Source organism: Somniosus microcephalus, chromosome 25 (assembly GCF_052327205.1).
Source record: "Somniosus microcephalus isolate GS21.2 chromosome 25, FLI_Smic_1.0, whole genome shotgun sequence".
Lineage (NCBI taxonomy): Eukaryota > Metazoa > Chordata > Chondrichthyes > Squaliformes > Somniosidae > Somniosus > Somniosus microcephalus.
Window position 1 is genome coordinate 21,010,010 of NC_141011.1, and position 24,031 is coordinate 21,034,040.

Consider the following 24,031-nt stretch of genomic DNA (forward strand, 5'->3'; position numbering starts at 1 on the left):
GATTGAAGAATGAGAGACAGAGCGAGAGACTAATTGAAGAATGAGAGACAGAGGGAGAGACTGATTGAAGATTGAAAGACAGAGGGAGAGACTGATTGAAGAATGAGAGACAGATGGAGAGACCGATTGAAGAATGAGAGACAGAGGGAGAGACTGAAGAGTGAGAGACAGAGGGAGAGACTGACTGAAGAATGGGAGACAGAGGGAGAGACTGATTGAAGAATGAGAGACAGAGGGAGAGACTGATTGAATAATGAGAGAGAGAGGGAGAGAATGATTGAAGAATGAGAGACAGAGGGAGAGACTGATTGAAGAATGAAAGACAGAGGGAGAGACTGAATGAAGAATGGGAGACAGAGGGAGAGACTGATTGAAGAATGAGAGACAGAGCGAGAGACTGATTGAAGAAAGAGAGACAGAGGGAGAGACTGATTGAAGAAAGAGAGACAGGGGAGACTGATTGAAGAATGAGAGACAGAGGAAGAGACTGATTGAAGAATGGGAGACAGAGGGAGAGACTGATTGAAGAATGAGAGACAGAGGGAATGATTGATTGAAGAACGAGAGACAGAGGGAGAGACTGATTGAAGAATGAGAGACAGAGGGAGAGACTGATTGAAGAATCGGAGACAGAGGGAGAGACTGATTGAAGAATGAGAGACAGAGGGAGAGACTGATTGAAGAATGGGAGACAGAGGGAGAGACTGATTGAAGATTGAGAGACAGAGCGATGGACTGATTGAAGGATTGGAGACAGAGGGAGAAACTGATTGAAGAATGAGTGACAGAGGGAGAGACTGATTGAAGGATTGGAGGCAGAGGGAGAGACTGATTGAAGAACGAGAGAGAGAGGGAGAGACTGATTGAAGAATGAGAGACAGAGGGAGAGACTGGTTGAAGAATGAGAGACAGAGGTAGAGATTGATTGAAGAATGAGAGACAGAGCGAGAGACTGATTGAAGAATGAGAGACAGATGGAGAGACTGATTGAAGAACGAGAGATAGAGGGAGAGACTGATTGAATAATTGGAGACAGAGGGAGAGACTGATTGAAGAATGAGAGACAGAGGGAGAGACTGATTGAAGAATGAGAGACAGAGGGAGTGACTGATTGAAGAATCGGAGACAGAGGGAGAGACTGATTGAAGAATGAGAGACAGAGGGAGAGACTGATTGAAGAATGAGAGAGAGAGGGAGAGATTGATTGAAGAATGAGAGAGAGGGAGAGACTGATTCAAGAATGGGAGACAGAGGGAGAGACTGATTGAAGAATGAGAGACAGAGGGAGAGACTGATTGAAGAATGAGAGACAGAGGGAGAGAATGATTGAAGAATGAGAGACAGAGGGAGAGACTGATTGAAGAATGGGAGACAGAGGGAGTGACTGATTGAAGAATGAGAGAGAGAGCAAGAGACTGATTGAAGAAAGAGAGACAGGGAGAGACTGATTGAAGAAAGAGAGACAGAGGGAGAGACTGATTGAAGAATGAGAGACAGAGGCAGAGACTGAGTGAAGAATGGGAGACAGAGGGAGAGACTGATTGAAGACTGAGAGACAGAGGGTGAGACTGATTGAAGAGTGAGAGACAGAGGGAGAGACTGATTGAAGAATGAGAGAAAAATGCGAAAAATTCAACACATCAAGAAACATATTATTCAACAAGCTAAGCCAAACAACCCCAGATTTCAAGGAATTGGATGATCTGTCAAAATTGAGATTAGTCCTAGGAGAAGGAGACAGACCATACCTTGGGGCCAAATATGTAACAACATGTCACAACCTGAGGACTGTTTAAAATTAAGACTGTTTAAAATTAATATTGAACGTACCAAATGAAGTACAAAGACTGTTTAAAATTAATATTGTTTAAAAGTAATATTGTATGTACCCAACAAATGTCAAATCGATTGACACCTACAGAATGTTGGAAAACTGTACCTTTTTGCTATGTAAGCTTTGGCAATATGGTTCTCTGTAAACTTTCATGCCAATAAAGCATTTTAATTGGAATTGGAATTGGAATTGGAATTGGGAGAGACTGATTGAAGGATGAGAGACAGAGGGAGAGACTGATTGAAGCATGAGAGACAGAGCGAGAGACTCATTGAAGAACGAGAGACAGAGGGAGAGACTGATTGAAGAATGAGGGACAGAGCGAGAGACTGATTGAAGAATGAGAGACAGAGCAAGAGACTGATTGAAGAATGAGAGACAGAGGGAGAGACTGATTGAAGAATGGGAGACAGAGGGAGAGACTGAGTGAAGAATGAGAGACAGAGGGAGAGACTGATTGAAGATTGAGTGACAGAGCGAGAGACTGATTGAAGGATTGGAGACAGAGGGAGAGACTGATTGAAGCATGAGAGACAGAGGGAGAGACTGATTGAAGGATTGGACGCAGAGGGGAGACTGATTGAAGAACGAGAGACAGAGGGAGAGACTGATTGAAGAATGAGAGACAGAGGGAGAGACTGATTGAAGATTGAGAGACAGAGGGAGAGACTGATTGAAGAATGACAGACAGAGGGAGAGACTGATTGAAGAATCGGAGACAGAGGGAGAGACTGATTGAAGAATGAGAGACAGAGGTAGAGACTGATTGAAGAATGAGAGACAGAGGGAGAGACTGATTGAAGAATGGGAGACAGAGGGAGAGACTGATTGAAGAATGAGAGACAGATGGAGAGACTGATTGAAGAATGAGAGACAGAGGGAGAGACTGATTGAAGATTGAGAGACAGAGAGAGAGACTGATTGAAGAATGACAGACAGAGGGAGAGACTGATTGAAGAATCGGAGACAGAGGGAGAGACTGATTGAAGAATGAGAGACAGAGGTAGAGACTGATTGAAGAATGAGAGACAGAGGGAGAGACTGATTGAAGAATGGGAGACAGAGGGAGAGACTGATTGAAGAATGAGAGACAGATGGAGAGACTAATTGAAGAATGAGAGACAGAGGGAGAGACTGATTGAAGAATGAGAGACAGAGCGAGAGACTGATTGAAGAGTGAGAGACAGAGGGAGAGACTGATTGAAGACTGAGAGCCAGAGGGAGAGAGTGATTGAAGACTGAGAGTCAGAGGGAGAGACTGATTGAAGAATGAGAGACAGAGGGAGAGACTGATTGAAGAATGAGAGACAGAGGGAGAGACTGATTGAAGAGTGAGAGACAGAGGGAGAGACTGATTGAAGAATGAGAGGCAGAGGGAGAGACTGATTGAAGAATGAGAGACAGAGGGAGAGACTGAGTGATGAATGGGAGACAGAGGGAGAGACTGATTGAAGAATGAGAGACAGATGGAGAGACTGATTGAAGAATGAGTGACAGAGGGAGAGACTGATTGAAGAGTGAGAGACAGAGGGAGAGACTGATTGAAGAATGAGAGACAGAGGGAGAGACTGATTGAAGAATGAGAGACAGAGCGAGAGATTGATTGAAGAATGAGAGGCAGAGGGAGAGAGTGATTGAAGAATGTGAGAAAGAGGGAGAGACTGATTGAAGAATGGGAGACAGAGGGAGAGACTGATTGAAGAATGAGAGACAGATGGAGAGACTGATTGAAGAATGAGAGACAGAGGGAGAGACTGATTGAAGAATGAGAGACAGAGCGAGAGACTGATTGAAGAGTGAGAGACAGAGGGAGAGACTGATTGAAGACTGAGAGCCAGAGGGAGAGAGTGATTGAAGACTGAGAGACAGAGGGAGAGACTGATTGAAGAATGAGAGACAGAGGGCGAGACTGATTGAAGAATGAGAGACAGAGGGAGAGACTGATTGAAGAGTGAGAGACAGAGGGAGAGACTGATTGAAGAATGAGAGGCAGAGGGAGAGACTGATTGAAGAATGAGAGACAGAGGGAGAGACTGAGTGAAGAATGGGAGACAGAGGGAGAGACTGATTGAAGAATGAGAGACAGATGGAGAGACTGATTGAAGAATGAGTGACAGAGGGAGAGACTGATTGAAGAGTGAGAGACAGAGGGAGAGACTGATTGAAGAATGAGAGACAGAGGGAGAGACTGATTGAAGAATGAGAGACAGAGCGAGAGATTGATTGAAGAATGAGAGGCAGAGGGAGAGAGTGATTGAAGAATGTGAGAAAGAGGGAGAGACTGACTGAAGAATGAGAGACAGAGGGAGAGACTGAGTGAAGAATGGGAGACAGAGGGAGAGGCTGAATGAAGAATGGGAGACAGAGGGAGAGACTGATTGAAGAGTGAGAGACAGAGGGAGAGACTGATTGAAGAATGAGAGACAGAGGGAGAGACTGATTGAAGAATGAGAGACAGAGCGAGAGACTGATTGAAGAATGATAGACAGAGGGAGTGACTGATTGAAGAAAGACAGACAGATGGAGAGACTGATTGAAGACTGAGAGACAGAGGGAGTGACTGATTGAAGAGTGAGAGACAGAGGGAGAGACTGATTGAAGAATGAGAGACAGAGGGAGAGATTGAGTGAAGAATTGGAGACAGAGGGAGAGACTGATTGAAGAATGAGAGACAGAGGGAGAGACTGATTGAAGAATGAGTGACAGAGGGAGAGACTGATTGAAGAGTGAGAGACAGAGGGAGAGACTGATTGAAGAATGAGAGACAGAGGGAGAGACTGATTGAAGAGTGAGAGACAGAGGGAGAGACTGATTGAAGGATGAGAGACAAAGGGAGAGACTGATTGAAGCATGAGAGACAGAGCGAGAGACTCATTGAAGAAAGAGAGACAGAGGGAGAGACTGATTGAAGAATGAGGGACAGAGCGAGAGACTGATTGAAGCATGAGAGACAGAGGGAGAGACTGATTGAAGGATTGGACGCAGAGGGAGAGACTGATTGAAGAACGAGAGACAGAGGGAGAGACTGATTGAAGAATGAGAGACAGAGGGAGAGACTGATTGAAGAATGACAGACAGAGGGAGAGACTGATTGAAGAATCGGAGACAGAGGGAGAGACTGATTGAAGAATGAGAGACAGAGGTAGAGACTGCTTGAAGAATGAGAGACAGAGGGAGAGACTGATTGAAGAATGGGAGACAGAGGGAGAGACTGATTGAAGAATGAGAGACAGATGGAGAGACTGATTGAAGAATGAGAGACAGAGGGAGAGACTGATTGAAGAATGAGAGACAGAGCGAGAGACTGACTGAAGAGTGAGAGACAGATGGAGAGACTGATTGAAGACTGAGAGCCAGAGGGAGAGAGTGATTGAAGACTGAGAGACAGAGGGAGAGAGTGATTGAAGAATGAGAGACAGAGGGAGAGACTGATTGAAGAATGAGAGACAGAGGGAGAGACTGATTGAAGAGTGAGAGACAGAGGGAGAGACTGATTGAAGACTGAGAGACAGAGGGAGAGACTGATTGAAGAATGAGAGACAGAGGGAGAGGCTGAATGAAGAATGGGAGACAGAGGGAGAGACTGATTGAAGAGTGAGAGACAGAGGGAGAGACTGATTGAAGAATGAGAGACAGAGCAAGAGACTGATTGAAGAATGAGAGACAGAGCGAGAGACTGATTGAAGAATGATAGACAGAGGGAGTGACTGATTGAAGAAAGACAGACAGATGGAGAGACTGATTGAAGACTGAGAGACAGAGGGAGAGACTGATTGAAGAGTGAGAGACAGAGGGAGAGACTGATTGAAGAATGAGAGACAGAGGGAGAGACTGAGTGAAGAATTGGAGACAGAGGGAGAGACTGATTGAAGAATGAGAGACAGAGGGAGAGACTGATTGAAGAATGAGTGACAGAGGGAGAGACTGATTGAAGAGTGAGAGACAGAGGAAGAGACTGATTGAAGAATGAGAGACAGAGGGAGAGACTGATTGAAGAATGAGAGACAGAGCGAGAGAGTGATTGAAGAATGAGAGACAGAGGGAGAGAGTGATTGAAGAATGTGAGACAGAGGGAGAGACTGACTGAAGAATGAGAGACAGAAGGAGAGACTGAGTGAAGAATGGGAGACAGAGGGAGAGACTGATTGAAGAATGGGAGACAGAGGGAGAGACTGATTGAAGAGTGAGAGACAGAGGGAGAGACTGATTGAAGAATGAGAGACAGAGGGAGAGCCTGATTGAAGAATGAGAGACAGAGCGAGAGACTGATTGAAGAACGATAGACAGAGGGAGAGACTGATTGAAGAATGAGAGACAGAGCGAGAGACTGATTAAAGAATGATAGACAGAGGGAGCGACTGATTGAAGAAAGACAGACAGATGGAGAGACTGATTGAAGACTGAGAGACAGAGGGAGAGACTGATTGAAGAGTGAGAGACAGAGGGAGAGACTGATTGAAGAATGAGAGACAGAGGGAGAGACTGATTGAAGAATGAGAGACAGAGGGAGAGACTGATTGAAGAGTGAGAGACAGAGGGAGAGACTGATTGAAGAATGAGAGACAGAGGGAGAGACTGATTGAAGAATGAGAGACAGAGGGAGAGACTGATTGAAGAGTGAGAGACAGAGGGAGAGACTGATTGAAGAATGAGAGACAGAGGGAGAGACTGATTGAAGAATGAGAGACAGATGGAGAGACTGATTGAAGAATGAGAGACAGAGGGAGAGACTAATTGAAGAATGAGAGACAGACCGAGAGACTCATTGAAGAATGAGAGACAGAGGGAGAGACTGATTGAAGACTGAGAGACAGAGGGACAGACTGATTGAAGACTGAGAGACAGAGGGAGAGACTGATTGAAGAATGAGAGACAGAGGGAGAGACTGATTGAACAATGAGAGACAGAGCGAGAGACTGATTGAAGAATGAGAGACAGAGGGAGAGACCGATTGAAGAATGAGAGACAGAGGGAGAGACTGATTGAAGAATGTGAGACAGAGGGAGAGACTGATTGAAGAGTGAGAGACAGAGGGAGAGACTGATTGAAGAACGAGAGACAGAGGGAGAGACTGATTGAAGAATGAGAGACAGAGGGAAAGACTGATTGAAGAATGAGAGACAGAGGGAGAGACTGATTGAAGAATGAGAGACAGAGGGAGAGACTGATTGAAGAATGAGAGACAGAGGGAGAGACTGATTGAAGAATGGGAGACAGAGGGAGAGACTGATTGAAGAATGAGAGACAGAGGGAGAGACTGCTTGAAGAGTGAGAGACAGAGGGAGAGACTGATTGAAGAACGAGAGACAGAGGGAGAGACTGATTGAAGAATGAGAGACAGAGGGAAAGACTGATTGAAGAAAGCGAGGCAGAGGTAGAGACTGATTGAAGAATGAGAGACAGAGGGAGAGACTGATTGAAGAATGAGAGACAGAGGGAGAGACTGATTGAAGAATGGGAGACAGAGGGAGAGACTGATTGAAGAATGAGAGACAGAGCGAGAGACTGATTGAAGAATGAGAGACAGAGGGAAAGACTGATTGAAGAATGAGAGACAGAGGGAGAGACTGATTGAAGAATGAGAGACAGAGCGAGAGACTGATTGAAGAATGAGAGACAGAGGGAGAGACTGATTGAAGAATGAGGGACAGTGCGAGAGACTGATTGAAGAATGGGAGACAGAGGGAGAGAGTAATTGAAGAATGAGGGACAGAGTGAGAGACTGGTTGAAGAATGAGAGACAGAGGGAGAGACTGATTGAAGAATGAGAGACAGAGGGAGAGACTGATTGAAGAGTGAGAGACAGAGGGAGAGACTGATTGAAGGATGAGAGACAGAGGGAGAGACTGATTGAAGAATGAGAGACAGAGGGAGAGACTGATTGAAGAGTGAGAGACAGAGGGAGAGACTGATTGACGAATGAGAGACAGAGGGAGAGACTGATTGAAGAATGAGAGACAGAGGGAGAGACTGATTGAAGAGTGAGAGACAGAGGGAGAGACTGATTGAAGGATGAGAGACAGAGGGAGAGACTGATTGAAGAGTGAGAGACAGAGGGAGAGACTGATTGAAGAATGAGAGACAGAGGGAGAGACTGATTGAAGAAAGAGAGACAGAGGGAGAGACTGACTGAAGAGTGAGAGACAGAGGGAGAGACTGATTGAAGAATGGGAGACAGAGGGAGAGACTGATTGAAGAATGAGAGACAGAGGGAGAGACTGATTGAAGAATGAGAGACAGAGGGAGAGACTGATTGAAGAATGAGAGACAGAGTGAGAGACTGATTGAAGAGTGAGAGACAGAGGGAGAGACTGATTGAAGAATGAGAAGCAGAGGGAGAGACTGATTGAAGAATGGGAGACAGAGGGAGAGACTGATTGAAGAATGAGAGACAGAGGGAGGGACTGATTGAAGAATTAGAGACAGATGGAGAGACTGATTGAAGAATGAGAGACAGAGGGAGAGACTGATTGAAGAATGAGAGACAGAGCGAGATACGGATTGAAGAGTGAGAGACAGAGGGAGAGACTGATTGAAGACTGAGAGACAGAGGGAGAGAGTGATTGAAGACTGAGAGACAGAGGGAGAGACTGATTGAAGAATGAGAGACAGAGGGAGAGACTGATTGAAGAATGAGAGACAGAGGGAGAGTCTGATTGAAGAGTGAGAGACAGAGGGAGAGACTGATTGAAGAATGAGAGACAGAGCGAGAGACTGATTGAAGAATGAGAGACAGAGGGAGAGACTGAGTGAAGAATGGGAGACAGAGGGAGAGACTGATTGAAGAATGAGAGACACAGGGAGAGACTGATTGAAGAATGAGTGACAGAGGGAGAGACTGATTGAAGAGTGAGAGACAGAGGGAGAGACTGATTGAAGAATGAGAGACAGAGGGAGAGACTGATTGAAGAATGAGAGATCGAGGGAGAGACTGATTGAAGAATGGGAGACAGAGGGAGAGACTGATTGAAGAATGAGAGACAGAGCGAGAGATTGATTGAAGAATGAGAGACAGAGGGAGAGAGTGATTGAAGAATATGAGACAGAGGGAGAGACTGACGAAAGAATGAGAGACAGAGGGAGAGACTGAGTGAAGAAAGACAGACAGATGGAGAGACTGATTGAAGACTGAGAGACAGATGGAGAGACTGATTGAAGAATGAGAGACAGAGGGAGAGACTGATTGAAGAATGAGAGACAGAGGGAGAGACTGATTGAAGAATGTGAGAAAGAGGGAGAGACTGACTGAAGAATGAGAGACAGAGGGAGAGACTGAGTGAAGAATGGGAGACAGAGGGAGAGGCTGAATGAAGAATGGGAGACAGAGGGAGAGACTGATTGAAGAGTGAGAGACAGAGCGAGAGACTGATTGAAGAATGAGAGACAGAGGGAGAGACTGAGTGAAGAATTGGAGACAGAGGGAGAGACTGATTGAAGAATGAGAGACAGAGGGAGAGACTGATTGAAGAATGATTGACAGAGGGAGAGACAGATTGAAGAGTGAGAGACAGAGGGAGAGACTGATTGAAGAATGAGAGACAGAGGGAGAGACTGATTGAAGAATGAGAGACAGAGCGAGAGAGTGATTGAAGAATGAGAGACAGAGGGAGAGAGTGATTGAAGAATGTGAGACAGAGGGAGAGACTGACTGAAGAATGAGACACAGAAGGAGAGACTGAGTGAAGAATGGGAGACTGAGGGAGAGACTGATTGAAGAATGGGAGACAGAGGGAGAGACTGATTGAAGAGTGAGAGACAGAGGGAGAGACTGATTGAAGAATGAGAGACAGAGGGAGAGACTGATTGAAGAATGAGAGACAGAGCGAGAGACTGATTGAAGAACGATAGACAGAGGGAGAGACTGATTGAAGAATGAGAGACAGAGGGAGAGACTGATTGAAGAATGATAGACAGAGGGAGAGACTGATTGAAGAATGAGAGACAGAGGGAGAGACTGATTGAAGAATGAGAGACAGAGGGAGAGACTGATTGAAGAGTGAGAGACAGAGGGAGAGACTGATTGAAGAATGAGAGACAGAGGGAGAGACTGATTGAAGAATGAGAGACAGATGGAGAGTCTGATTGAAGAATGAGAGACAGAGGGAGAGACTAATTGAAGAATGAGAGGCAGACCGAGAGACTCATTGAAGAGTGAGAGACAGAGGGAGAGACTGATTGAAGACTGAGAGACAGAGGGACAGACTGATTGAAGACTGAGAGACAGAGGGAGAGACTGATTGAAGAATGAGAGACAGAGGGAGAGACTGATTGAACAATGAGAGACAGAGCGAGAGACTGATTGAAGAATGAGAGACAGAGGGAGAGACCGATTGAAGAATAAGAGACAGAGGGAGAGACTGATTGAAGAATGTGAGACAGAGGGAGAGACTGATTGAAGAGTGAGAGACAGAGGGAGAGACTGATTGAAGAACGAGAGACAGAGGGAGAGACTGATTGAAGAATGAGAGACAGAGGGAGAGACTGATTGAAGAATGTGAGAAAGAGGGAGAGACTGACTGAAGAATGAGAGACAGAGGGAGAGACTGAGTGAAGAATGGGAGACAGAGGGAGAGGCTGAATGAAGAATGGGAGACAGAGGGAGAGACTGATTGAAGAGTGAGAGACAGAGCGAGTGACTGATTGAAGAATGAGAGACAGAGGGAGAAACTGAGTGAAGAATTGGAGACAGAGGGAGAGACTGATTGAAGAATGAGAGACAGAGGGAGAGACTGATTGAAGAATGAGTGACAGAGGGAGAGACAGATTGAAGAGTGAGAGACAGAGGGAGAGACTGATTGAAGAATGAGAGACAGAGGGAGAGACTGATTGAAGAATGAGAGACAGAGCGAGAGAGTGATTGAAGAATGAGAGACAGAGGGAGAGAGTGATTGAAGAATGTGAGACAGAGGGAGAGACTGACTGAAGAATCAGACACAGAAGGAGAGACTGAGTGAAGAATGGGAGACTGAGGGAGAGACTGATTGAAGAATGGGAGACAGAGGGAGAGACTGATTGAAGAGTGAGAGACAGAGGGAGAGACTGATTGAAGAATGAGAGACAGAGGGAGAGACTGATTGAAGAATGAGAGACAGAGCGAGAGACTGATTGAAGAACGATAGACAGAGGGAGAGACTGATTGAAGAATGAGAGACAGAGGGAGAGACTGATTGAAGAAAGATAGACAGAGGGAGAGACTGATTGAAGAATGAGAGACAGAGGGAGAGACTGATTGAAGAATGAGAGACAGAGGGAGAGACTGATTGAAGAGTGAGAGACAGAGGGAGAGACTGATTGAAGAATGAGAGACAGAGGGAGAGACTGATTGAAGAATGAGAGACAGATGGAGAGTCTGATTGAAGAATGAGAGACAGAGGGAGAGACTAATTGAAGAATGAGAGGCAGACCGAGAGACTCATTGAAGAGTGAGAGACAGAGGGAGAGACTGATTGAAGACTGAGAGACAGAGGGACAGACTGATTGAAGACTGAGAGACAGAGGGAGAGACTGATTGAAGAATGAGAGACAGAGGGAGAGACTGATTGAACAATGAGAGACAGAGCGAGAGACTGATTGAAGAATGAGAGACAGAGGGAGAGACCGATTGAAGAATAAGAGACAGAGGGAGAGACTGATTGAAGAATGTGAGACAGAGGGAGAGACTGATTGAAGAGTGAGAGACAGAGGGAGAGACTGATTGAAGAACGAGAGACAGAGGGAGAGACTGATTGAAGAATGAGAGACAGAGGGAAAGACTGATTGAAGAATGAGAGACAGAGGGAGAGACTGATTGAAGAATGAGAGACAGAGGGAGAGACTGATTGAAGAATGAGAGACAGAGGGAGAGACTGATTGAAGAATGGGAGACAGAGGGAGAGACTGATTGAAGAATGAGAGACAGAGGGAGAGACTGCTTGAAGAGTGAGAGACAGAGGGAGAGACTGATTGAAGAACGAGAGACAGAGGGAGAGACTGATTGAAGAATGAGAGACAGAGGGAAAGACTGTTTGAAGAACGCGAGGCAGAGGTAGAGACTGATTGAAGAATGAGAGACAGAGGGAGAGACTGATTGAAGAATGAGAGAGAGAGGGAGAGACTGATTGAAGAATGGGAGACAGAGGGAGAGACTGATTGAAGAATGAGAGACAGAGCGAGAGACTGATTGAAGAATGAGAGACAGAGGAAAAGACTGATTGAAGAATGAGAGACAGAGGGAGAGACTGATTGAAGAATGAGAGACAGAGGGAGAGACTGATTGAAGAATGAGAGACAGAGCGAGAGACTGAATGAAGAATGAGAGACAGAGGGAGAGACTGATTGAAGAATGAGGGACAGTGCGAGAGACTGATTGAAGAATGGGAGACAGAGGGAGAGAGTAATTGAAGAATGAGAGACAGAGTGAGAGACTGGTTGAAGAATGAGAGACAGAGGGAGAGACTGATTGAAGAATGAGAGACAGAGGGAGAGACTGATTGAAGAGTGAGAGACAGAGGGAGAGACCGATTGAAGGATGAGAGACAGAGGGAGAGACTGATTGAAGAATGAGAGACAGAGGGAGAGACTGATTGAAGAGTGAGAGACAGAGGGAGAGACTGATTGAAGAATGGGAGACAGAGGGAGAGACTGATTGAAGAATGAGAGACAGAGGGAGAGACTGATTGAAGAATGAGAGACAGAGGGAGAGACTGATTGAAGGATGAGAGACAGCGGGAGAGACTGATTGAAGAGTGAGAGACAGAGGGAGAGACTGATTGAAGAATGAGAGACAGAGGGAGAGACTGATTGAAGAATGAGAGACAGAGGGAGAGACTGATTGAAGAGTGAGAGACAGAGGGAGAGACTGATTGAAGAATGGGAGACAGAGGGAGAGACTGATTGAAGAATGAGAGACAGAGGGAGAGACTGATTGAAGAATGAGAGACAGAGGGAGAGACTGATTGAAGAATGAGAGACAGAGGGAGAGACTGATTGAAGAGTGAGAGACTGATTGAAGAATGAGAAGCAGAGGGAGAGACTGATTGAAGAATGGGAGACAGAGGGAGAGACTGATTGAAGAATGAGAGACAGAGGGAGGGACTGATTGAAGAATTAGAGACAGATGGAGAGACTGATTGAAGAATGAGAGACAGAGGGAGAGACTGATTGAAGAATGAGAGACAGAGCGAGAGACGGATTGAAGAGTGAGAGACAGAGGGAGAGACTGATTGAAGACTGAGAGACAGAGGGAGAGAGTGATTGAAGACTGAGAGACAGAGGGAGAGACTGATTGAAGAATGAGAGACAGAGGGAGAGACTGATTGAAGAATGAGAGACAGAGGGAGAGTCTGATTGAAGAGTGAGAGAGAGAGGGAGAGACTGATTGAAGAATGAGAGACAGAGCGAGAGACTGATTGAAGAATGAGAGACAGAGGGAGAGACTGAGTGAAGAATGGGAGACAGAGGGAGAGACTGATTGAAGAATGAGAGACACAGGGAGAGACTGATTGAAGAATGAGTGACAGAGTGAGAGACTGATTGAAGAGTGAGAGACAGAGGGAGAGACTGATTGAAGAATGAGAGACAGAGGGAGAGACTGATTGAAGAATGAGAGATCGAGGTAGAGACTGATTGAAGAATGGGAGACAGAGGGAGCGACTGATTGAAGAATGAGAGACAGAGCGAGAGATTGATTGAAGAATGAGAGACAGAGGGAGAGAGTGATTGAAGAATGTGAGACAGAGGGAGAGACTGACGAAAGAATGAGAGACAGAGGGAGAGACTGAGTGAAGAAAGACAGACAGATGGAGAGACTGATTGAAGACTGAGAGACAGAGGGAGAGACTGATTGAAGAATGAGAGACAGAGGGAGAGACTGATTGAAGAATGAGAGACAGAGGGAGAGACTGATTGAAGAGTGAGAGACAGAGGGAGAGACTGATTGAGGAATGAGAGACAGAGGGAGAGACTGATTGAAGAATGAGAGACAGAGGGAGAGACTGATTGAAGAATGAGAGACAGAGGGAGAGACTGATTGAAGAATGGGAGACAGAGGGAGAGACTGATGGAAGAATGAGAGACAGAGGGAGAGACTGATTGAAGAGTGAGAGGCAGAGGGAGAGACTGATTGAAGAATGAGAGACAGAGGGAGAGACTGATTGAAGAATGGGAGACAGAGGGAGAGACTGATTGAAGAATGAGAGACAGAGGGAGAGACTGATTGAAGAATGAGAGACAGAGGGAGAGACTGATTGAAGAATGAGAGACAGAGGGAGAGACTGATTGAAGAATGATAGACAGACGGAGAGACTGATTGAAGAATGAGAGACAGAGGGAGAGACTGATTGAAGAATGAGAGACAGAGGGAGAGACTGATTGAAGAATGAGAGACAGAGGGAGAGACTGTTTGAAGAATGAGAGACAGACCGAGAGATTGATTGAAGAGTGAGAGACAGAGGGAGAGACTGATTGAAGACTGAGAGACAGAGGGAGAGACTGATTGAAGACTGAGAGACAGAGGGAGAGACTGAGTGAAGAATGAGAGAAAGAGCGAGAGACTGATTGAAGAACGAGAGACAGATGGAGAGACTGATTGAAGAATGAGAGACAGAGGGAGAGACTGATTGAAGAATGAGAGACAGAGGGAGAGACTGATTGAAGAGTGAGAGACAGAGGGAGAGACTGATTGAAGAATGAGAGACAGAGGGAGAGATTGAGTGAGGAATGGGAGACAGAGGGAGAGACTGATTGAAGAATGAGAGACAGAGGGAGAGACTGATTGAAGAATGAGAGACAGAGGGAGAGACTGATTGAAGAGTGAGAGACAGAGGGAGAGACCGATTGAAGAATGAGATACAGAGGGAGAGACTGATTGAAGAATGAGAGACAGAGGGAGAGACTGATTGAAGAATGGGAGACAGAGGGAGAGACTGATTCAAGAATGAGAGACAGAGCGAGAGATTGATTGAAGACTGAGAGACAGAGGGAGAGAGTGATTGAAGAATGTGAGACAGAGGGAGAGACTGACGAAAGAATGAGAGAGAGAGGGAGAGACTGACTGAAGAATGGGAGACAGAGGGAGAGACTGATTGAAGAATGAGAGAAAGAGCGAGAGACTGATTGAAGAATGAGAGACAGAGGGAGAGACTGAGTGAAGAATGAGAGACAGAGCGAGAGACTGATTGAAGAACGAGAGACAGATGGAGAGACTGATTGAAGAATGAGAGACAGATGGAGAGACTGATTGAATAATGAGAGACAGAGCGAGAGACTGATTGAAGAATGAGAGACAGAGGGAGAGACTGATTGAAGAATGAGAGACGGAGGAAAGACTGATTGAAGAATGAAAGACGGAGGGAGAGACTGATTGAAGAATGAGAGACAGAGGGAAAGACTGATTGAAGAATGAGAGACAGTGGGAGAGACTGATTGAAGAATGAGAGACAGAGGGAGAGACTGATTGAAGAATGGGAGACAGAGGGAGAGACTGATTGAAGAATGAGAGACAGAGGGAGAGACTGAGTGAAGAATGAGAGACAGAGCGAGAGACTGATTGAAGAACGAGAGACAGAGGGAGAGACTGATTGAAGAATGAGAGACAGAGGGAGAGACTGATTGAAGAAGGAGAGAATGAGCGAGAGACTGATTGAAGAATGAGAGACAGAGGGAGAGACTGATTGAATAATGAGAGACAGAGGGAGAGACTGATTGAAGAATGAGAGACAGAGGGAGAGACTGATTGAAGAGTGAGAGACAGAGGGAGAGACTGATTGAAGACTGAGAGACAGAGGGAGAGAGTGATTGAAGACTGAGAGACAGAGGGAGAGACTGATTGAAGAATGAGAGACAGAGGGAGAGACTGATTGAAGACTGAGAGACAGAGGGAGAGAGTGATTGAAGACTGAGAGACAGAGGGAGAGACTGATTGAAGAATGAGAGACAGAGGGAGAGACTGATTGAAGAATGAGAGACAGAGGGAGAGACTGATTGAAGAATGGGAGAAAGAGGGAGAGACTGATTGAAGAATGAGAGACAGAGGGAGAGACTGATTGAAGAATGAGAGACAGATGGAGAGACTGATTGAAGAATGAGAGACAGAGGGAGGGACTGATTGAAGAATGAGAGACAGACCGAGAGACTGATTGAAGAGTGAGAGACAGAGGGAGAGACTGATTGAAGACTGAGAGACAGAGGGAGAGACTGATTGAAGACTGAGAGACAGAGGGAGAGTCTGAGTGAAGAATGAGAGAGAGAGCGAGAGACTGATTGAAGAACGAGAGACAGATGGAGAGACTGATTGAAGAATGAGAGACAGAGGGAGAGACTGATTGAAGAATGAAAGAAAGAGGGAGAGACTGATTGAAGAGTGAGAGACAGAGGGTGAGACTGATTGAAGAATGAGAGACAGAGGGAGAGATTGAGTGAAGAATGGGAGACAGAGGGAGAGATTGATTGAAGAATGAGAGACAGAGGGAGAGACTGATTGAAGAATGAGAGACAGAGGGAGAGACTGATTGAAGAGTGAGAGACAGAGTGAGAGACTGATTGAAGAATGAGAGACAGAGGGAGAGAGTGCTTGAAGAATGTGAGACAGAGGGAGAGACTGATGAAAGAATGAGAGACAGAGGGAGAGACTGACTGAAGAAAGACAGACAGATGGAGAGGCTGATTGAAGACTGAGAGACAGAGGGAGAGACTGATTGAAGAATGAGAGACAGAGGGAGAGACTGATTGAAGAATGAGAGACAGAGGGAGAGACTGATTGAAGAGTGAGAGACAGAGGGAGAGACTGATTGAGGAATGAGAGACAGAGGGAGAGACTGATTGAAGAATGAGAGACAGAGGGAGAGACTGATTGAAGAATGAGAGACAGAGGGAGAGACTGATTGAAGAATGGGAGACAGAGGGAGAGACTGATTGAAGAATGAGAGACAGAGGGAGAGACTGATTGAAGAGTGAGAGGCAGAGAGAGAGACTGATTGAAGAATGAGAGACAGAGGGAGAGACTGATTGAAGAATGGGAGACAGAGGGAGAGACTGATTGAAGAATGAGAGACAGAGGGAGAGACTGATTGAAGAATGAGAGACAGAGGGAGAGACTGATTGAAGAATGAGAGACAGAGGGAGGGACTGATTGAAGAATGGGAGACAGAGGGAGAGACTGATTGAAGAATGAGAGACAGAGGGAGAGACTGATTGAAGAATGAGAGACAGATGGAGAGACTGATTGAAGAATGAGAGACAGAGGGAGAGACTGATTGAAGAATGAGAGACAGACCGAGAGACTGATTGAAGAGTGAGAGACAGAGGGAGAGACTGATTGAAGACTGAGGGACAGTGGGAGAGACTGATTGAAGACTGAGAGACAGAGGGAGAGAATGAGTGAAGAATGAGAGACAGAGCGAGAGACTGATTGAAGAACGAGAGACAGATGGAGAGACTGATTGAAGAATGAGAGACAGAGGGAGAGACTGATTGAAGAATGAGAGACAGAGGGAGAGACTGATTGAAGAGTGAAAGACAGAGGGAGAGACTGATTGAAGAAGGAGAGACAGAGGGAGAGACTGATTGAAGAATGAGAGACAGAGGGAGAGACTGACGAAAGAATGAGAGAGAGAGGGAGAGACTGAGTGAAGAATGGGAGACAGAGGGAGAGACTGATTGAAGAATGAGAGAAAGAGCGAGAGACTGATTGAAGAATGAGAGACAGAGGGAGAGACTGAGTGAAGAATGAGAGACAGAGCGAGAGACTGATTGAAGAACGAGAGACAGATGGAGAGACTGATTGAAGAATGAGAGACAGAGGGAGAGACTGATTGAATAATGAGAGACAGAGCGAGAGACTGATTGAAGAATGAGAGACAGAGGGAGAGACTGATTGAAGAATGAGAGACGGAGGAAAGACAGATTGAAGAATGAGAGACGGAGGGAGAGACTGATTGAAGAATGAGAGACAGAGGGAAAGACTGATTGAAGAATGAGAGACAGTGGGAGAGACTGATTGAAGAATGAGAGACAGAGGGAGAGACTGATTGAAGAATGGGAGACAGAGACTGATTGAAGAATGAGAGACAAAGGGAGAGACTGAGTGAAGAATGAGAGACAGAGCGAGAGACTGATTGAAGAACGAGAGACAGAGGGAGAGACTGATTGAAGAATGAGAGACAGAGGGAGAGACTGATTGAAGAAGGAGAGAATGAGCGAGAGACTGATTGAAGAATGAGAGACAGAGGGAGAGACTGATTGAAGAATGAGAGACAGAGGGAGAGACTGATTGAAGAATGAGAGACAGAGGGAGAGACTGATTGAAGAGTGAGAGACAGAGGGAGAGACTGATTGAAGAACGAGAGACAGAGGGAGAGCCTGATTGAAGAATGAGAGACAGAGGGAAAGACTGATTGAAGAACGAGAGAAAGAGGGAGAGACTGATTGAAGAATGAGAGACAGAGGGAGAGACTGATTGTAGAATGAGAGACAGAGCGAGAGACTGATTGAAGAATGAGAGACAGAGGGAGAGACTGATTGAAGAATGAGGGACAGTGCGAGAGACTGATTGAAGAATGGGAGACAGAGGGAGAGAGTAATTGAAGAATGAGAGACAGAGGGAGAGACTGATTGAAGACTGAGAGACAGAGGGAGAGACTGATTGAAGACTGAGAGACAGAGGGAGAGACTGATTGAAGAATGAGAGACAGAGGGAGAGACTGATTGAAGAATGAGAGACAGAGGGAGAGACTGATTGAATAATGAGAGACAGAGCGAGAGACTGATTGAAGAATGAGAGACAGAGGGAGAGACTGATTGAAGAATGAGAGACGGAGGAAAGACTGATTGAAGAATGAGAGACGGAGGGAGAGACTGATTGAAGAATGAGAGACAGAGGGAAAGACTGATTGAAGAATGAGAGACAGTGGGAGAGACTGATTGAAGAATGAGAGACAGAGGGAGAGAGTGATTGAAGAATGTGAGACAGAGGGAGAGACTGACGAAAGAATGAGAGAGAGAGGGAGAGACTGAGTGAAGAATGGGAGACAGAGGGAGAGACTGATTGAAGAATGAGAGAAAGAGCGAGAGACTGATTGAAGAATGAGAGACAGAGGGAGAGACTGAGTGAAGAATGAGAGACAGAGCGAGAGACTGATTGAAGAACGAGAGACAGATGGAGAGACTGATTGAAGAATGAGAGACAGATGGAGAGACTGATTGAATAATGAGAGACAGAGCGAGAGACTGATTGAAGAATGAGAGACAGAGGGAGAGACTGATTGAAGAATGAGAGACGGAGGAAAGACTGATTGAAGAATGAGAGACGGAGGGAGAGACTGATTGAAGAATGAGAGACGGAGGAAAGACTGATTGAAGAATGAGAGACGGAGGGAGAGACTGATTGAAGAATGGGAGACAGAGGGAGAGACTGATTGAAGAATGAGAGACAGAGGGAGAGACTGATTGAAGACTGAGAGACAGAGGGAGAGACTGATTGAAGACTGAGAGACAGAGGGAGAGACTGATTGAAGAATGAGAGACAGAGGGAGAGACTGATTGAAGAATGAGAGACAGAGGGAGAGACTGATTGAATAATGAGAGACAGAGCGAGAGACTGATTGAAGAATGAGAGACAGAGGGAGAGACTGATTGAAGAATGAGAGACGGAGGAAAGACTGATTGCAGAATGAGAGACGGAGGGAGAGACTGATTGAAGAATGAGAGACAGAGGGAAAGACTGATTGAAGAATGAGAGACAGTGGGAGAGACTGATTGAAGAATGAGAGACAGAGGGAGAGAGTGATTGAAGAATGTGAGACAGAGGGAGAGACTGACGAAAGAATGAGAGAGAGAGGGAGAGACTGAGTGAAGAATGGGAGACAGAGGGAGAGACTGATTGAAGAATGAGAGAAAGAGCGAGAGACTGATTGAAGAATGAGAGACAGAGGGAGAGACTGAGTGAAGAATGAGAGACAGAGCGAGAGACTGATTGAAGAACGAGAGACAGATGGAGAGACTGATTGAAGAATGAGAGACAGATGGAGAGACTGATTGAATAATGAGAGACAGAGCGAGAGACTGATTGAAGAATGAGAGACAGAGGGAGAGACTGATTGAAGAATGAGAGACGGAGGAAAGACTGATTGAAGAATGAGAGACGGAGGGAGAGACTGATTGAAGAATGAGAGACGGAGGAAAGACAAATTGAAGAATGAGAGACGGAGGGAGAGACTGATTGAAGAATGGGAGACAGAGGGAGAGACTGATTGAAGAATGAGAGACAGAGGGAGAGACTGAGTGAAGAATGAGAGACAGAGCGAGAGACTGATTGAAGAACGAGAGACAGAGGGAGAGACTGATTGAAGAATGAGAGACAGAGGGAGAGACTGATTGAAGAAGGAGAGAATGAGCGAGAGACTGATTGAAGAATGAGAGACAGAGGGAGAGACTGATTGAAGAAATAGAGACAGAGGGAGAGACTGATTGAAGAATGAGAGACAGAGGGAGAGACTGATTGAAGAGTGAGAGACAGGGGGAGAGACTGATTGAAGAACGAGAGACAGAGGGAGAGCCTGATTGAAGAATGAGAGACAGAGGGAAAGACTGATTGAAGAACGAGAGAAAGAGGGAGAGACTGATTGAAGAATGAGAGACAGAGGGAGAGAATGATTGAAGGATGAGAGACAGAGCGAAAGACTGATTGAAGAATGAGAGACAGAGGGAGAGACTGATTGAAGAATGAGGGACAGTGCGAGAGACTGATTGAAGAATGGGAGACAGAGGGAGAGAGTAATTGAAGAATGAGAGACAGAGGGAGAGACTGATTGAAGACTGAGAGACAGAGGGAGAGACTGATTGAAGACTGAGAGACAGAGGGAGAGACTGATTGAAGAATGAGAGACAGAGGGAGAGACTGATTGAAGAATGAGAGACAGAGGGAGAGACTGATTGAAGAATGGGAGACAGAGGGAGAGACTGATTGAAGAATGAAAGACAGAGGGAGAGACTGATTGAAGAATGAGAGACAGATGGAGAGACTGATTGAAGAATGAGAGACAGAGGGAGAGACTGATTGAAGAATGAGAGACAGACCGAGAGACTGATTGAAGAGTGAGAGACAGAGGGAGAGACTGATTGAAGACTGAGAGACAGAGGGAGAGACTGATTGAAGACTGAGAGACAGAGGGAGAGTCTGAGTTAAGAATGAGAGACAGAGCGAGAGACTGATTGAAGAACGAGAGACAGATGCAGAGACTGATTGAAGAATGAGAGACAGAGGGAGAGACTGATTGAAGAATGAAAGAAAGAGGGAGAGACTGATTGAAGAGTGAGAGACAGAGGGAGAGACTGATTGAAGAATGAGAGATAGAGGGAGAGATTGAGTGAAGAATGGGAGACAGAGGGAGAGATTGATTGAAGAATGAGAGACAGAGGGAGAGACAGATTGAAGAATGAGAGACAGAGGGAGAGACTGATTGAAGAGTGAGAGACAGAGGGAGAGACTGATTGAAGAATGAGAGACAGAGGGAGAGACGGATTGAAGAATGAGAGACAGAGGGAGAGACTGATTGAAGAATGGGAGACAGAGGGAGAGACTGATTGAAGAATGAGAGATCGAGGGAGAGACTGATTGAAGAATGGGAGACAGAGAGAGAAACTGATTGAAGAATGAGAGACAGAGCGAGAGATTGATTGAAGAATGAGAGACAGAGGGAGAGAGTGATTGAAGAATGTGAGACAGAGGGAGAGACTGACGAAAGAATGAGAGACAGAGGGAGAGACTGAGTGAAGAAAGACAGACAGATGGAGAGACTGATTGAAGACTGAGAGACAGAGGGAGAGACTGATTGAAGAATGAGAGACAGAGGGAGAGACTGATTGAAGAATGAGAGACAGAGGGAGAGACTGATTGAAGAGTGAGAGACAGAGGGAGAGACTGATTGAGGAATGAGAGACAGAGGGAGAGACTGATTGAAGAATGAGAGACAGAGGGAGAGACTGATTGAAGAATGAGAGACAGAGGGAGAGACTGATTGAAGAATGGGAGACAGAGGGAGAGACTGATTGAAGAATGAGAGACAGAGGGAGAGACTGATTGAAGAGTGAGAGGCAGAGGGAGAGACTGATTGAAGAATGAGAGACAGAGGGAGAGACTGATTGAAGAATGGGAGACAGAGGGAGAGACTGATTGAAGAATGAGAGACAGAGGGAGAGACTGATTGAAGAATGAGAGACAGAGGGAGAGACTGATTGAAGAATGAGAGACAGAGGGAGAGACTGATTGAAGAATGAGAGACAGAGGGAGAGACTGATTGAAGAGTGAGAGACAGAGGGAGAGACTGATTGAAGAATGAGAGACAGAGGGAGAGACTGATTGAAGAATGAGAGACAGAGGGAGAGACTGATTGAAGAATGGGAGACAGAGGGAGAGACTGATTCAAGAATGAGAGACAGAGCGAGAGATTGATTGAAGACTGAGAGACAAAGGGAGAGAGTGATTGAAGAATGTGAGACAGAGGGAGAGACTGACGAAAGAATGAGAGAGAGAGGGAGAGACTGAGTGAAGAATGGGAGACAGAGGGAGAGACTGATTGAAGACTGAGAGACAGAGGGAGAGACTGATTGAAGACTGAGAGACAGAGGGAGAGACTGATTGAAGAATGAGAGACAGAGGGAGAGACTGATTGAAGAATGAGAGACAGAGGGAGAGACTGATTGAAGAGTGAGAGACAGAGGGAGAGACTGATTGAAGACTGAGAGACAGAGGGAGAGACTGATTGAAGACTGAGAGACAGAGGGAGAGTCTGAGTGAAGAATGAGAGACAGAGCGAGAGACTGATTGAAGAACGAGAGACAGATGGAGAGACTGATTGAAGAATGAGAGACAGAGGGAGAGACTGATTGAAGAATGAAAGAAAGAGGGAGAGACTGATTGAAGAGTGAGAGACAGAGGGAGAGACTGATTGAAGAATGAGAGATAGAGGGAGAGATTGAGTGAAGAATGGGAGACAGAGGGAGAGATTGATTGAAGAATGAGAGACAGAGGGAGAGACTGATTGAAGAATGAGAGACAGAGGGAGAGACTGATTGAAGAGTGAGAGACAGAGGGAGGGACTGATTGAAGAATGAGAGAAAGAGGGAGAGACGGATTGAAGAATGAGAGACAGAGGGAGAGACTGATTGAAGAATGGGAGACAGAGGGAGAGACTGATTGAAGAATGAGAGATCGAGGGAGAGACTGATTGAAGAATGGGAGACAGAGGGAGAAACTGATTGAAGAATGAGAGACAGAGCGAGAGATTGATTGAAGAATGAGAGACAGAGGGAGAGAGTGATTGAAGAATGTGAGACAGAGGGAGAGACTGACGAAAGAATGAGAGACAGAGGGAGAGACTGAGTGAAGAAAGACAGACAGATGGAGAGACTGATTGAAGACTGAGAGACAGAGGGAGAGACTGATTGAAGAATGAGAGACAGAGGGAGAGACTGATTGAAGAATGAGAGACAGAGGGAGAGACTGATTGAAGAGTGAGAGACAGAGGGAGAGACTGATTGAGGAATGAGAGACAGAGGGAGAGACTGATTGAAGAATGAGAGACAGAGGGAGAGACTGATTGAAGAATGAGAGACAGAGGGAGAGACTGATTGAAGAATGGGAGACAGAGGGAGAGACTGATTGAAGAATGAGAGACAGAGGGAGAGACTGATTGAAGAGTGAGAGGCAGAGGGAGAGACTGATTGAAGAATGAGAGACAGAGGGAGAGACTGATTGAAGAATGGGAGACAGAGGGAGAGACTGATTGAAGAATGAGAGACAGAGGGAGAGACTGATTGAAGAATGAGAGACAGAGGGAGAGACTGATTGAAGAATGAGAGACAGAGGGAGAGACTGATTGAAGAATGGGAGACAGAGGGAGAGACTGATTGAAGAATGAGAGACAGGGGGAGAGACTGATTGAAGAATGAGAGACAGATGGAGAGACTGATTGAAGAATGAGAGACAGAGGGAGAGACTGATTGAAGAATGAGAGACAGACCGAGAGACTGATTGAAGAGTGAGAGACAGAGGGAGAGACTGATTGAAGACTGAGAGACAGAGGGAGAGACTGATTGAAGACTGAGAGACAGAGGGAGAGACTGATTGAAGAATTAGAGACAGATGGAGAGACTGATTGAAGAATGAGAGACAGAGGGAGAGACTGATTGAAGAATGAGAGACAGAGCGAGATACGGATTGAA